Raw genomic sequence first — 12566 nt, forward strand, 5'->3', positions numbered from 1 at the left:
AGTTGTTAAGTTTGGCGTTCAGGTTTGTTTGAGAGAGAGTCAGAGAGAGAGGGAGAGAGAGATAAGGAGACATTTTGCCTAGGCAAAAGGTTTTATTAATGTGGGAGAAAATCTTATGGCAAGTTCCTTAGCATCTTGCAACATTTATTCCAAAAACTGCCAACAACACAGTGATGTGGTTATTACAACATTATTTTATTACTTTAACTGGTATTTTACAAAAATTACAAAATAAATAAGTATATATACACACATAAATATATTTGAGTGTGATTGTTCTAAAATGTTTTTTTTTCTTTTCAAAATCAGTAGTATTGAAGAACAACTTGCGTTTATTAAAATAGATATCACTTATATATAACTGGATATGTTTTGACAAATATAAGCAAGTACCTAGTCAGTACCAAAATAGTCACATGCTATTTCTATGACACCCCAAATTATTGCATGTTTTAAACTCTCATAGAATTTATTTCTCCTATCTCACTGGAATATTAGACTCTTTGACTAATATTTAATAGTCTTTCTTTCCTTTCTAACTTGTTTTGCCTCAGGTAATTATTATGCTATTCCCTGCTTATGTGAAATTGAGTTATGTAAATTGAAGGAATAAGAGACCATGTCCAGCTGACTTCCTTGTGTGACCGTGTAACTCGTTTAACGGTGTCTTTAGGTTTCATTTATGCTGTGAAGCACGAATCCCTTGCCTGTAGGATGACAGTGCTTTGTTACACACCTATGCTATATTTTAAAGAAAAAATTTTAAAAGATTTATTTGTTTTTATTGGAAAGGCAGATATATGAAGAGGAAGAGAGGAAGATCTTCTGTCCGATGGTTCACTCCCCAAGCTGGTGCAATGGCAGGAGCTGAGCCCATCTGAAGCCAGAAGCCAGGAGCTCTTGGGGGTCTGCCTTGTGGGTGCAGGGTTCCAAGGCTTTGGGCCATCCTCAACTACTTCCCTAGGCCACAAGCAGGGAGCTGGATGGGAATTGGGGCTGCTGAGATTAGAACCAGCACTCATATGGGATCCCAGCACATGCAAGGCGAAGTCTTTAACCACTCTGCTATCACGCTGGGCCCAGGATTTCATGTTGTGATGACTGAGTATTATCCCAAGGAGTAGATATACCAGTGTTGATTTATCGGCTCCTCTTTTAGTGGGTATGAGGGCTGGTTCCATGACTTTGTTGTTGTAGATTATGGTGTTAAAAATATAGGATTACAGATCCCTTTCTCCTATGCAGGTTTCATTTCCTTTGGGTATATTCTCAGCAGCAGGATGGGTAGGTCATGAAGCAAGTTTATTTTCAGTTCATTTAGCAATCTCCATAATGACTTCCATAGTGCTTGTACTAGCCTACACTCCACCCAACAGTGAAGGAGGGTACTTTCTCCCCACTTTCATGCCAGCAGGTGTTATAAGTGGAGTTCTGAATGTAGACCATTCTCACTGAAGTTAGGCGGAACCTCAATGTTTTTTTTCATTTGTATTTCCCTGACATCAAGGTATCCTGAGCATTTTTATGAGACTATTGATCGTTTGAATTTGATCTTTTGAAACATATCTGTTCATTTCTTTTGTCCACTTCTTTACAGGATTGTTTGGTTCACTTTTCTTGAGTTTGAGAGTGTCTGTATATCCTGGATTTTAATTATTACCCTATCAGTTTTGTAGCGTACAAAGATTTTTCTCTCATAATCCTTGTTGCTTCTTCACTGTGTTGCTTGTTTCCTTAACTATATAGAAGGTCCTTAGTTCGGTTTGCTCCCATTTGTTTATTTTGGCTTTGATGTCTGTGCTTGTGGTGAGTTTTATAAGTCTTCCCCCATTCCTATAACTTGGAGAGTGCTTCTTATGCTTTCATGCAATAGTTTGATTGTTATTGGGTATAGATTTAGGTAGTTGATCCATTCAGAACAGATTTTTGTTTAAGGTGACAGGTGGGGGTCTTTCTTCTTACCTCTGTTTGCTGCCATCCAATTAGTGTGTGGACCACATCCTGTTGCTTTTGTTCTGTTTCATTGATCTTCTCTGTTTTCGTACTGGTGTCAGACTGTTTTGATAACCTGTAGGGAGTTCGGAATTGCGATTCCTCTAGCTTGATTTTTCTTCTTAAGGCTAGCTTTGAAATAGCTTTGAAATGACTGAAAAAGCTGTGGCTATTTGTGATTTCTTGTGTTTCCGGATGAACTATTGTATCTCATTTACAATCTCTGAGAGGTATGTTGTTGGGATTTTGATTGTGACTGCATTGAATGTGTATATTAGTTTTGATAATATTTACATTTTGATAATCCTGCCGATCTGGCAACATGGTAAGTTTATCCATCTTATAATGTTTTTTTTTTATTATTATTTTTTTAAATGTTTCACAGTTTTCATCATTGTGGTTATCTGTATTATTGGTTAGGATAACTTCAATGCAGTTAAGACTCCTCCCCACTATTTTAAGCACTTTCTCAGCCATGGATTTGTTTGTGAATACTAGTATTATTTTATGTTCATTAATTTTATATGCTGCTACCCTGCCAAAGTCTCTTAAGAGTTCCAATAGCACCTTGACAGAGTCTTTTGGTTCTCCTATGTTTAGAATCATATCATCTACCAACAGGAATAATTTGAATTCCTCCTTTTTGATTTGAATTCCTTCAATTTTAAAATAGAGGGTAAATGGGGTTGAGGGAGAAGAGGTGGGGAACAGGTACAGAGAGGTTTGGGGGAATCCGTAGATCTACAAAATAGTATAATGGAAAATAAAAACACAAATAATTAAATACCTGCAGAGAAATAACAAAGGAGTTATGGAAAGATGCCTCCATTTTAACAATGACTGTTTGATACAGCTTGAACAGCAAATTCACAAGAATAATAGTAATAATTAATCTGAAATGTATTAAAATTAAAACTGTTATGATTTTAAAAGCAATGTCTAGATAATGAGAAGACAAATATTGTGACAGAATGTGGCATATCTAGTAATGGGCTGTTATAAAAATAAACAAAAATTCTTGAAATTGCACAACAACATAAGTGTGAAAGCTAAATAGACACTTATCCAAGTGAATAAGCATCATAGATCATAACAAGATTTACATTGAAAACAAAATGTGGTAATAGTGATTGTTTGACATTATGGCAAGAATAAAAACTCATTATCATCATTCAACACTGGTGAGGATAACACACAAAAAAAGTCTCCTTCATTGATTGTAAGAACATAAATTGGAACATCTGCTTTCTAGTGTTGGGATTTTATTATATACTCCAGAAACTGAGATCCCTTAATATTTACTCAAAAAACAAAAAAAAAAAACTTCACATTGATGCGCATTACAGCTACTATCTTCATAATTGTTCAAATTGGGCAACTACCAAGAGACTCTTCTCCAAATGTAATGGTAAATTAACTGAGCCATTCAGGCAATGTGATACTTAACACTAAAAAAGCTATTAAACTTTGAAATGAGCTACTACCAATTGGAAGAAGAAAAATATATTCATTGTATAATTTCAGTTATATCTCCTTTTAGAGAAACAAAACTACAAAGAATATAGTAAAATAATTAGTTTCTGAATGATTATAAACTGAGAAAAATAGGAAGCAGAGGAACACCCACAATTTTTCAAATCCAAAACAGTTTTACATGATACCAAAATGGTGGAAACATGTTGACATACATTCTTCCATACCTTTAGAACATACAGCTCCAAAATGAACCCTAATTTAAACCATGGATTTGGGTGATGACAATGTAATATTACAGAATCATTGACAAAAGCCAATGGATCACTGTTCTGTAAATGACAATACTGTGATGTTTTGTGCACAAGGTACAATTGATCCTGTATAAGCACAGGTGCTACATCCATGTCCAATTAAATGTGAAGGGAAAATACTTGGAAAAAACTACATTGAGCATACATTATTAAATTGTCATCATTCTCTAACTGATACATAATACTTACTTTGCATTTTACTATCTTAAATTTGCTAATAGTCCAGAGGTTATTTAAATCATATAACAATATTTGCGTAAGTTTTATTAAAATATACAGCTACAGATTTTAGAACCTGCAAACATTCCTGAATGCCTGCTGATGTTGAAGAATGACCATACATTCAGATTCACTATTTTCTGCTGAATTTTGTCTGTGACTTTAACTGCTGAATTAAAACCATGTTATTTGTTAGACATTTGATGGAGAGAATGTTAGACGATTTCATCTACTAACCAACTAACACTCATGTGACAATTATTGTAACAAAAGAAATCTAGGGTGTTAAAATTGTTTTTGAACAATGTTATTGAAAGGACAAGGTAGGTTTTCATGCCACAATACAAAAAAATCGAATGCTGACACTTTGATTAATGAATGTCATATGAACCAGAGCATCATTTATTTCTCAAACTAGCTAGAGACTCTTTCAAAGTAATACCTGAAATATGAAAATTATTCATTTATTTCTTAATAACTCTGAACACCAAAGACATAAAAACATAAAGCAGAAAATGAAACACAAAATGTACAGATTTATCATGGATTCATGTCACTGTCCCTCAATGATGGACTTGGTGCACGGAGCCCATGATACTCTGAGTGATGGTCAAAAGCCAAAGTTTATTAGGAGCATCAGACTTTATACACTGAGGGTCATATAAGATAAGGGAGGAGGTATTGAGCTTATCAACAAAACCGATGAACTGTTTCTATACATTTGTTGGAACTCCTTTTTTTTTTTTTTTGTATATTCTACCAAGTGTTGTCATTCACATGCTGTCCAGTCAACCGTTCTCATACAAATGATCTCCAAACAGTTATACAAAAAGTATCCATTGATTGTTATCATACAAATATTATCCAATCAAATGTAACCTAATGCTCACTGACCTTCCAGGGTCATAATATCCTTCTACAGGTTCGATAACTATTCTTTAATTATTTCCATGTGCTTTTGAAAGTATGATAGCTAACCAGTGGCTTATACAGAAGCCTTTTGTCTATATTTAAGACATTGTGTTAAAAATTTCACCTTTGTTTAACTTTTCTTTCTTATGAAAAATGAGTCTCCACATCAAGGACTAAATCCTTTTTATCCAAAAACTTCAGAAGTATATCAAAAGCATAATATCTCAGTCATGATTCCAGATCTGTCAAACTAGAATGCACATGTAAATATTTTGATGCACTGCTTCCACATTAAAATTTGGAAAGAATGGATTATAACTTCATAACTTACCAAAAGCTATAGGACAGATATAAATTCAAGAGTATTAATTTTTAACCAAAAACTACTGGGTGTTGCAAATGTTTTCACATGGAATTTTAGATATTGTACAATGACAAAAGAATGTTAACATCAGTTTATTGTTTCCCACAATACCTACTGTTTTAAAAAATTTATCATAAAAGGATAGTTGACTTTTTGTGAAATCCCATAAATAGTATTTGCCTTCCAGTAAATGAAACTAATGAGTTAAACTATCAAAAATTTGCTGAAGCGAAACTTGGCCTTCCTCTCTGATGCATAGATAACAGGACAAAATGCTATATGTTAACCAGGCTTTGGTCTCTTCAATTTTTTTGGTATTAATGAAATTGATATTAAAATTAGACCCCTGTACTCACAAAATGAATTGTTTTCTTGAGTATTTGAATGGGTACATTTTTTTTTTTTTTATTGTTGCTTACATTGTATTATGTAGTACAGTTTTATAGGCGCTGGGGATCCCCCCCACCCCTCCCATACCCCTCCCCCCATGGTGGATTCCTCCACCTTGTTGCATAACCATAGTTCAAGTTCAGTTGAGATTCATTGCTTGCAAACACATGCCTAGCATAAAGTTCAGCGTCTTATTGTCCAGATAGGTTCAGTGGCCTCTTGGGGAGACCTTCTATGGTCTGAAGATAGGTCTAACAGAGTAAAGATCCGGTCAGTTAAAAGCCCCAACAAGGCCTCAGTATCAATATACAACATTATGGAATTAATTGACATAGTAATGGGTAGACAATATGTTAAAAATAATGCAAGTTCCATTCTTCGAAACATCTGGGTTGAGACAGTATCAATGACAGGTTCAAAAAATAACCAACAATCAAACAAAAAATTACAGGTTAAATCAAGGCAAACATGTGGTATCTAATCTTTTGGGATTCACTCATTTCCCTTAGCATTATAGTTTCCAGTTGTGCCCATTTAGCCACAAAGAACTGCATTTTGTTTTTTTTAATAGCTGAGTAGTATTCCATGGAGTAGATGAACCAAAGCTTTCTTATCCAATCTTCTGCTGATGGGCATTTCGGTTGCTTCCATGTTTTTGCAATTACTGATTGTGCTGCAATGAACATAGGGATGCATGTTGGTTTGTCGTAAAACAGGTGTTTTGGATATATTCCTAGGAGTGCTATTGCTGGGTCATATGGTATGCAGATTTTGAGTTGTTTGAGTGTTCTCCAGACTGATTTCCATAAAGGCTGTACCAATTTGCAGCTCCACCAGCAGTGGAGTAGGGTTCCCTTTCCCCCGCATCCTCGCCAGCAAGCGTCGTTGGTGTTCTTGTTTATGTGGGCCAATCTTACTGGTGTTAGGTGGTACCTCATCGATGTTTTAATTTGGATTTCCCTTATTGCTAGGGAGCTGGAACATTTTTTCATATGTTTGTTTGCCATTTGGACTTGTTCCTTTGTGAAATGTTTGCCCATTTCCCGTGCCCATTTCTTGAGTGGTTTGTTTGTTTTGGTTTTTTGGTTGTTTTGAAGTTCTTTGTATATCCTGGAAATTAGCCCCCTATCGCCTATATCGTGTGCAAAGATCTTCTCCCACTCTGTGGGTTGCTTTTTTACTTTGTTGATTGTTTCCCTTGCTGTACAGAAGCTTCTTAGTTTGATGAGGTCCCATTTGTTTATTCTGTTCTCAACTGCTATTGCTTTTGGTGTCCTTCTTAGAAAGTCGGAACCTACTCCTAGGTCTTGCAGGGTATTTCCTACATTTTCCTGCAAGAGTTTGAAGGTTTCTGGATGTAGGTTTAGGTCTTTTATCCATGTAGATTGGATCTTAGTGTATGGTGATAGATGTGGGTCTATCTTTTTGTTTCTACAGGCTATCAGCCAGTTGTCCCAACAACATTTACTAAAGAGGCCTTCCCACTTGCTTGAGTTGTCATTGGTCTTTTTGTCAAAGATTAATTGGCTGTATTTGTGTGGGTTCCCTTTTGGTGCTTCTATTCTATTCCATTGATCTTCCTTTCTGTCTTTGTGCCAGTACCAGGCTGTTTTGATAACCACTGCTCTATAGTATGTCCAGAGGTCCGGGATTGTGATTCCCCCTGCTAACTTCTTATTTTTCAGGATGGTTCTAGCTATTCGTGGTTTTTTGTGTTTCCAGATGAACTCTTGAATCATTGTATCCAGTTCCGTGAAGAATGTTTTGGGCAATTTGATTGGAATTGCGTTGAAAATGTATATTGCTTGTGGTAGTATAGACATTTTAATGATATTGATTTTGCCTATCCAGGAGCACGGGATGTTATTCCATCTTTTGAGGTTTTGTTCAATTTCCTTTTTAAATAGTTTGTAGTTTTCTTCGAATAGGTCTCCTACGCTTTTGGTTAAATTTATTTCCAAATACTTCATACTTCTCTCTGCTATTTTGAATGGTATCCTGTTGGTTAGATCTTCTTCCATCTTGGTGTTATTTGCGTACACTATGGCTGTTGATTTTCGTTCGTTAATTTTGTACCCCGCCACTCTGCCAAACTCTCGTATAAGTTCTAGCAGTTTCTGTATTGAGTCTCCTGGTTTTTCTATGTATAGGATTATGTCATCTGCATATAGTGAAAGCTTGACTTCTTCGTTTCCTATACGTATGCCTTTGATTTCTTTTTCTTGTCTTATGGCCTCTGCAAGTACCTCTAGGACTATGTTGAATAGCAGTGGTGATAGCGGGCACCCTTGTCTTGCTCCAGATCGCAGTGGGAAGGGTTCTAGCTTTTCTCCATTTAGTATGATACTGGCATTGGGTTTTTCATAAATTGCTTTGATTATGTTGTGGATTTTCCCATCTATGCCTACTTTGGCTAGAGTTTTTAGCATGAAGAGGTGTTGGATTTTGTCGAAAGCTTTTTCTGCATCTATTGAAACTATTATGTGGTTCTTGTTTTGCAGTTTTTGGATGTGGTTTATAACATTTATGGATTTCCGAATGTTGAACCATCCCTGCATTCCAGGGATGAATCCTACTTGATCCGGATGAATGATCTGTCTGATGATTTTTTGAATCCTATTGGCTAGGATTTTGTTGAGAATTTTAGCATCAATGTTCATCAGAGAAATAGGTCTGTAGTTTTCCTTCTCTGATGGTTCTCTGTCCGGTTTTGGGATTAAGGTGATGTTAGCTTCATAGAATGAGTTTGGGAGGGTTGCTTCCTCCTCTATTGTTTTGAAGAGCTTGTAGAGGATTGGGGTTAGTTCTGTTCGGAATGTTTTGTAGAATTCTGTAGTGAAGCCGTCTGGGCCTGGGCTTTTTTTCGTTGGGAGATCTTTGATGACTGTTTCAATCTCTACCTCGGTTATGGGTTTATTTAATTCTGCAGTTGCCTCCGGACTGAGTTTTGGTAAGTGGTGGGAGTCCAAGAACTTTTCTATTTCTTGGTGGTCCTCAAATTTGTGGGAGTACAGTTCTTTGTAGTAATTTCTAATTATTTTCTTAATGATTGCAGTGTCTGTTGTTATGTTGCCTTTTTCATCTTTAATGCTATTGATTCTCACTTTCTCTTGTTTTTTTTTGGTCAATCGGGCCAGTGGAGTGTCTATTTTGTTTATTTTCTCAAAAAACCAACTTTTTGATTTGTTGATTTTATGTATAGTTTTTTTGATTTCTATTTGGTTTATCTCCTCCCTTGTTTTGATGATTTCTTGTTTCCTATTGTGCGTGGGACTCTTCTGCTGCTGTTTTTCCAGATCCTGGAGGTGTGAGGTTAGTTCCTGTATTTGGCGTCTTTCTTGGGCCTTGACATGGGCTCCGATTGCGATGAATCTACCTCGTAGCACTGCTTTGGCGGTGTCCCACAAGTTTTGGAATGTTGTATCAGAGTTTTCATTGGTTTCCATAAATTTTTTGATCTCATCTTTAATTTCTTCTCTGACCCATTGTTTGTTTAATAGCATATTGTTCAATTTCCAAGAGTGCCTATACTTCCTGGGGAGTTTTGAGTTGTTGATTTCCAGTTTCATCCCATGGTGGTCTGAGAGGGTACATGGTATGATACTAATGTTTTGGAAGTTGTTTAGATTCGCTTTATGTCCTATCATGTGGTCGATTCTGGAGAAGGTGCCATGCACCGCTGAGAAGAAGGTATAGTCTGTGGCCTTAGGATAAAAAGTTCTATATATGTCTACTAAGTCCAGTTGTTCTATTGTTTGTGTGAGCTCTGTTGTTTCTTTGTTGAGTTTTTGTTTCGTAGACCGGTCCATTGTTGTTAGAGGTGTGTTGAGATCGCCTACAAGAATTGTGCGGGTGTCTATGTCTTCCCTTAAGTCTGTAAGTAATTGCTTTACGTAAGTAGGTGCATTAAGATTCGGTGCATAAACATTAATGATGGTGATTGCTTCTTGATGGATCATTCCTTTCACCAGTATAAAATGGCCTTCCCTGTCTCTTTTGATGTTAGTTAGAATGAAATCTATCTCGTCTGAAATTAGGATAGCTACCCCAGCTTTTTTTTCTCGTCTATTGGCGTGAAATATCTTTTTCCATCCCTTCACTTTCAGTTTCTTTGCATCCTTTCTGGTTAGATGCGTTTCTTGTAGGCAACAGATGGTTGGGTCTTGTTTGATGATCCATTCTATTAATCTCTGTCTTTTGATTGGTGAATTTAGACCATTTGTGTTGAGAGTTAAAATTGAGAGGTTGCAATTTTGCCCTGCCATGTGATTGTGTTGTGTGTGTGTTGTTGCCTATGTAATTGTCTTGTTGGTGCGGCCTTTAGTTTGGAGACCTTCTTATTTGCCAACTTTGTTTGTGATTTGCCTCCTTTTTGTCCGGGACTAGCGCATTTCTAAGGAGACTTTGCAGAGCTGGTTTTGTGTAGACATATTCTTCTAGTTTTTCTTTGCTATTGAAGTATCTGATTTCGTTCTCATATACAAATGAGATCTTTGCTGGGTAGATTATTTTTGGTTGACAGTTGTTTTGTTTCAGGACTTGGAAGATCTTTGTCCATTCTCTCCTTGCTTGTAGGGTCTCTTCGGAGAAGTCAGCAGTGATTCTGATGGGTTTTCCCCTGTATGTGATCTTTTCTCTACTTCGTACTTGTCTCAGGATTCCTTCTTTGTCTTCATTGGAGTAGAACTTGAGCACCGTGTGTCTGGGTGAAGATCTCTTTGGATCATGTCTGTTGGGAGTTCTCTGTCCATCCTGTATGCGGGGTGGATTCGTGTTCCAAGTGTTTTGGAAGTTTTCCTGTATAATTTCATCGAGCACTGCTTGCATCCCAGATTCTCTTTCTACACCCTCGGGGAGGCCGATGATCCGAATATTCAATTTTCTAAGGTAATCCTTCATCTCTTGCATCATTTTATTAGTTTTGCTGAGGTTTGTCTCCAGCTGTTTAATTCGCTGGGCACTTTCATTTTGTGTGTCTTCTGTTTCAGAGATCCTTTCCTCTGCCGCATTTATTCTGTTGATGAGGCTTTCAATCTTATTATCTTGGGCATCCAGTTTGGTTTTGATTTGTTGTATTTCGGTGATTATGCGGTTCTGGAGGTCTTCCAGCTTTATGTCCACGTCTCTGAGAGATTTTAGCATTATTTTCATCAATTCCTTTGTTGGTAACACTTCCATGTCTTCATCTCGTATCGTCGATATTGATAATGGCTTTTGGCCCTTGTTTGGTGGGGTGCTGGCTCTTTCATCTGGAGCACAACTCTTTCTGGTGGTTTTTCCCATTGCGTTGGTGTATTCTGGTGAGGCAAATGGGCCCGTGTGTTGAGGGGCTGTCAGGTGCTTTCCTGTAGAGATTGGAGCCTGTAGGCGTGGTGTTGCCGGGCGTGGTAATTTTCAAGGCACCGTTGGTGCGTTCTCAGGGCCCGGGGCTGTAGAGCACCACCTTGGGGGCCCAGTGGATTCCAGGCACACTCTGGGCACCTCTTCTACAGGTGTGACACCCCAGGGCGTGGCGGGATGGAGGCGCTCTCTGGGTGTGCTCCCTTCACGGGAATCCGCAGGGCGTAGAAGGTTTTATGTGCTTTCTCCCTGCGTTCTCCGAGTCAGGGACTGCAGGGTTTTTCAGAGCCCACCTGGTGCGTCTCCCACACACGGGATTGTGGGTGAGGCACTTTCCAGGCGTGGCTCTTATGCAGTGAATCCACCACTCGTGGTGTGTGGGTGTTCAGAGCCCCTGCTCCCGTGTGGCTCCCCCACACAGGCCCTTAGCGGAGGAGTGGCCCAGGCGCCCTGTTATAATGACTTCATGGCGGCAGGTTCGCACCCTGTCAGTTTGGTGCAGGAGTTCTCCTGTCACCTGACACCTGCGCTACGGAGGTGCTGCTGCTGTAGGCGGGGCGCCCAGCCCGCTCGGTGCGGCGTTCAGAGTCCTGGTGGTTTCAAGCACTCACCAGGCAGGATGTGGGGGACTCCAGACCCTCGCCAGCTACCTCTGCGCACCGAGCCGCACTGGTCCCCTCAGCGCAAGAACATCCGATGCGCCTTCCCGGGGCCCCCTCAGCCACCAACACAACACCACTGTACGTAGTTCCACACAGACCCAACAGTTTCGGCCGTCTGCTCCGCGTTCTGAGGCTGTAGCCTCAGCAGGGGGCGAGAAATGCGGAGGCTGCCACGTCAACCCCCAGCTCACCAAACGTCCGGCCGCTGCAGTCTGCCTCCACCGCTGCCGAAGGCCTCCCGCCGATGACGATCCCCCTGATCTCCCCGCCTCCGAGCTGGCCGCGTCTCCCGTCAGGCCGTTTTCAAGAGTGACTCAGCAGGTCTGGAGTGGGATGTCGGTTTCTCTGCCTTTGCCCTGCTCCGTTCTCGTTGTTCTTCCGAGTTGTGTGGATCTTTTTGGCTCCACACTGTCCCAGGGAGCTTCACGGACCTCTCCCTGCGGTTCCCTGCTGTTCCTCTTTGCTGTTTCTGTAGCGTTCTATCCCTCTCTCACTAGCTGCTCCCTCACAGCCTTCCTCCTACGTCGGCCATCTTCCTCCCCTGAATGGGTACATTTTAAAAAAAAATTTGTATCCCTACATTAATAGATTCCAATATATATTCCTTAGGTTAAGAAAAAAGTAAGAAAAACCTAATCTTCATTCTATTTGGAATCTTGTATGTGACAATTTAACTGTGTAGGATATGTTGCCTAAAGCAATTGCAGATAGATAAGACATGTAATTTTAGAATTAATTATTCAAGGTGTAGGTGCTTTGAAGTGTAACTAGTTGGACTATATTTAGGTTTCTGATAGCTACAATGGGCATTCTTAGGTGAATATTAGGAAAATTATACTGAATCTTTATGCAGATTATATACTTTAAAAGAGACCATCTGTTCCTTTATTTTGTGTTATC

This window comes from Ochotona curzoniae, unplaced genomic scaffold, assembly GCF_017591425.1.
Source record: "Ochotona curzoniae isolate NIBS_2020 unplaced genomic scaffold, NIBS_Ocur_1.0 scaffold_4506, whole genome shotgun sequence".
Classification (NCBI taxonomy): Eukaryota; Metazoa; Chordata; class Mammalia; order Lagomorpha; family Ochotonidae; genus Ochotona; species Ochotona curzoniae.